The following is a 4,344-nucleotide window of genomic DNA, read 5'->3' on the forward strand; positions in this document are numbered from 1 at the left end:
GACTCTCTGCTCAGCAGGGAGCCTGCTTGCTCCTCTCACTCTGCCAGAGATCTTGTGATCTCCCACAAATAAATAAATAAAATCTTTTTTAAAAAACCACCTCTTTAGATATGGCAAAGAGAGGAAAGAGCCCCTGTGTCTCTTAAACCCCGGCTAGCCTAATGACAGCGCCCTACCACAAGAACCTGTGTGAGAATAATAAGATCCACGGAACTGGGGGTCTGGGGGTTTCTCACCAGAGGCAATCTATCTTTTAAGTGTCAACTTCGGTCTCCATTTTTGTCCTCAGTTGGGAGGAATCGTGAGCGGAACTGAGGCTGTAACATGTTTTACTCTTCTCCTGGGGAGAAGAAAATGCTGACCTCCCGACCCCGGGGATGTCTGACATTGGCCTTTCTTTTATGGCCGCATTTCCTCCACAAATCAGGAAGCCGCCGCATTTTCCCTTTCAAGAACACATTCCTGGGGCGCCTGGGTGGCTCAGTGGGTTAAACCTCTGCCTTCAGCTTGGGTCATGATCCCAGGGTCCTGGGATCGAGCCCCACATCGGGTTCTCTGCTCCGCAGGGAGTCTGCTTCCCCCCTCCCTCTGCCTGCCTCTCTGCCTGCTTGTGATCTCTCTCTCTCTATGTCAAATAGATAAGTAATATCTTTAAAAAAAAACAACACATCACCATGTCGCCATGACCGAACAGCTAGGCATCTGTTCCGTACATGCTGAGATCCCCGTCATGCGGGCTCCAGTAATAAGCCACAACAGATCAACGGGGAAGTGTGATCTGGTCTTGTGGACCTGAAAATCAACCTGTAAATATATAAGGAGAGTGGGCGAGGGGTCCGCAAACTTTGTAAAACACCAAACCGTAAATACTTTAGGCTCTGGGGTCATCCATCTCTGTCTTCGGAGGATGAAAAGCAGCCATATATATATATATATTTTTATATACGTTGAGTGTGGCCTTCCTTACCAGTATCACTTTCACATAATTCAGTATACGTTTCTTTTTAAGATTTTATTTATTTATTTATTTGAGAGTGCACATAAGCGAGGGGAGCTACAGAGGGAGAGGGAGAAGCAGGCTCCCCGCTGAGCAGGGAGTCCAACACGGGGCTCGATCCCAGGACTCCGGGATCATGACCTGAGCGAAAGGCAGATGCTCAATGGACTGAGCCGCCTAGGCGCCCCTTGATACACATTTCATACAATGGTCAAGTGTCACGAAACACCCTCCTTTTGATTTTTGTTCAAGCATTTAGTGATGTATAAACCATACTTAGCTCCCAGGTCCCGTGGACACTGGTGACAGAGCAGACGGCGGGGTGGGGGGGCACGGGCTGTAGTGGTTGTGTTGAGTCCTAAAAGGACTGTTAATAGACGGAGGCGCAGGATGCAGGGAAACTAATAGACGGAGGCGCAGGATGCAGGGAAACAGGGTGGGCAGAGGTCAGCCATTCCTGCAGGACCCAGCCGGGTTCAGAGGATGATACTTCCGGAACAAGGGGAATTGCACACGGGTTTTGAAGGTTAAGTACTTGTTTGCCAGAGAGTCTCTTGAAGGCGGTGGGAAGCTGAGCTGCGTTCCAGGCTGCTTGAGCAAAGGCACAAAGGCAAGCCAACCTGGATGGAGGGTGTGGTGTGTTTGGAACCCGGATGGTTTGGCGTGGCTCCAGCACGGGGAGCAGGGGAGCCGTGGAATGGTTGGAAGCGGGCAGGGAACTTGAGCCAAGTTTTGCAAAAGCCCTTTATTGCGGTGCCAGAGTGGATTTTATTCTCAGGCATTGGAAGCCCTAGAAGTTTCTCAGTAGGGAAGCGATTCAAAGCTGCAGATACGGAGGCCAGGTTTGAGAAGGGGGGCCTGGGAATACTTAGTGGGAGGCTGGGCTGGCAGGGTGAGAGCTGGCCTGAGGGTTTGTTCCCACAGGGGGTTGTGGGCTCTGCCAGCAATAGGAAGAGAGGCTTCTTCAGGTGGAGTCCAGGGAGGGAAGCCAAAAGCCTGGAGCCCCAGACAGTCTGCAGCGCACAGCGTGTGGCAGGACCTGGCATAGCACCCCGAGGACTGAGAGCAGGCGATGGGGCTTGAGGGGGGGGGGTTGCATGTGGAGGGGAGATGGGAGGGTGCCGGCAGAGGGGACAGCTTCTTCCCCAGCACCTGTAAGGGCCAGGTGGGGTCTTGGGAAAAGATGACATTTTTTATTATAAAAATGACACTGAATCATTGTAAAAAACCTAAGACAGAGATAGAGATACAGCCCCATACCTGGGGGGACTTACCATTCAGGATTTGGTGTGTGTCCTTCTGACTCTCTGTTCTCTGCCGGTGCAAATATACATATCACGTCTTTTCAAATAAAAAATGGAAAGCATACATATTTTCATGCAATTTGCTCTTTTAAAGATGTTTTTTAAAAGATTTTTTTTATTTATTTGACAGAGATCACAAGTAGGCAGAGAGGCAGGCAGAGAGAGGAGGAAGCAGGCTCCCTGCTGAGCAGAGAGCCTGATGCGATGGGGGCTCAATCTCAGGACCCTGGGATCATGACCTGAGCCGAAGGCAGAGGCTTTAACCCACTGAGCCACCCAGGCGCCCCTCCCTTTTAAAGTTATTTTTTTAATTATTTATTTGACAGAGAGTACGAGTGGGGGGAGGGGCACGGGGGACAAGCAGACTCCCCGCTGAGCAGGGAGCCTGACTGGGGCTCAATCCCAGGACCCCAAGATCACAACCTGAGCTGAAGGCAGACATGTGTCCGACTGAGGCCCCTGCAATTCACTCCTACTGAAAATATGTAAGTATTTTGTAAGTAAGTATATGCAGTATTAGTAAGTAATATGCAGTAAGTAAGTATATACTGTAAGTATATGCAGACCTCTTTCCTATCAGTACATAAAGATCTACATCACCCTTTGTAACAGTTCTATAGTTCCTTGGAGCATAGGTGTACCATGGCTTATGGACTCCTTCCCCTACTGCTGAGAATTTGAGCCGGCAACTTCAATACGTCTTTTATTTATTTATTTTTTTAAGATTTTATTTTTTATTTATTTGACAGAGAGAGAGCACAAGCAGGGGGAGCGGCAGGCAGAGGGAGAAGCAGTCTCCCCACTAAGCAGGGAGCCCTATGTGGGACTTGATCTGAGGACCTCGGGATCATGACCTGAGCCAAAGGCAGCCGTTTAACCAACTGAGCCAGGGAGGCGCCCCTCAGTTCATCTTTTAAACAATGCTGCAGTAAACACAGGGTGAGCACACAGTGGCCCCTAGCAGGCTGGGAGGCTCAGAACTTGGCTCACAGGAGTGCTTCCTGATGAGGGACAGAAAGGGAAGCCAGCAACGGGGAGTGGGGGAGGGGAGTGCCCTGACCACTCACAGGAGGGGCAGGACAGTGGGATTTGACTTGAGTCCTGAAGAATCTTTAGGACCCGGTAGGGCAGATAAGGCAGGGGCAGGAATCAAACAGGGCATAAGCGGGTTCTAGTCCCATGAGCAGATCCCACTGGCCTGATCTTCCAAATCGATCCCAGAGTCAGTCCATTCTAACCCCCCATCACTACCCCAGCCTGGCCCCTGGACCAGGGAAGTGGCCTCTCACTGGTCTCTGTACTTCTAGCCTGTTCTCCCCAGAGCAGATGGAATGATCCTTATAAAAGATAAGACCAGGGGCGCTGGGTGGCTCAGTGGGTTAAGCCTCTGCCTTCAGCTCAGCATGATCTCAGGGTCCTGGGATCGAGCCCCCATGCCGGGCTTCCGCTCAGCAGGGAGTCTGCTTCTCCCTCTGCCCCTGCCCCTAGTCATGCACGTACTCTCTCTTAAATAAATAAATAAAATTTTAAAACTTAAATTCATAAAAGGTAAGACGAGGCTACACTTCACCTCAGGCTCCCTCCCTGGCTCCCCAGCTACTCAGAATTGAGTCCAGGCCTCCGGGGCTCTGCTGGAGCTTGCCGCTTTGGTCCTGGAAGGGCCCATCTCAGGGGGTACCCCTGCATCCCCATCTCCCTTCCCAGCCCTTGCCCCATGCGAGGGCCCTTCTTCCTGCTTCCTGGATTGAAGGTCGGTCTCCCTGCTGGTGGGAAGCTTCCTGAGCCTGAGGGACAAAGTCCCCTTCACTACTACGTCCTCAGCACCTATAACCGCGCCTGGCACAGCCAGGAGCTCAGTAAATACTTGTTTTCTGCAGTTATCCCCAGGGCGCTGAGCTGATTAGACTGAGCTGGGTGAAGACATCCAGCAGACAGGGTGTATCACTGCGCCCACGACAGTCAGGAATGCCCACGGTGTATTTCATTTTGCTGATCCATGGGCTTACTTAAAAGCGCGCTATTTAAATAAACTTAAACAAAAGG

The sequence above is a fragment of the Meles meles genome, chromosome 7, assembly GCF_922984935.1.
Source record: "Meles meles chromosome 7, mMelMel3.1 paternal haplotype, whole genome shotgun sequence".
In the NCBI taxonomy this organism is placed as follows: domain Eukaryota; kingdom Metazoa; phylum Chordata; class Mammalia; order Carnivora; family Mustelidae; genus Meles; species Meles meles.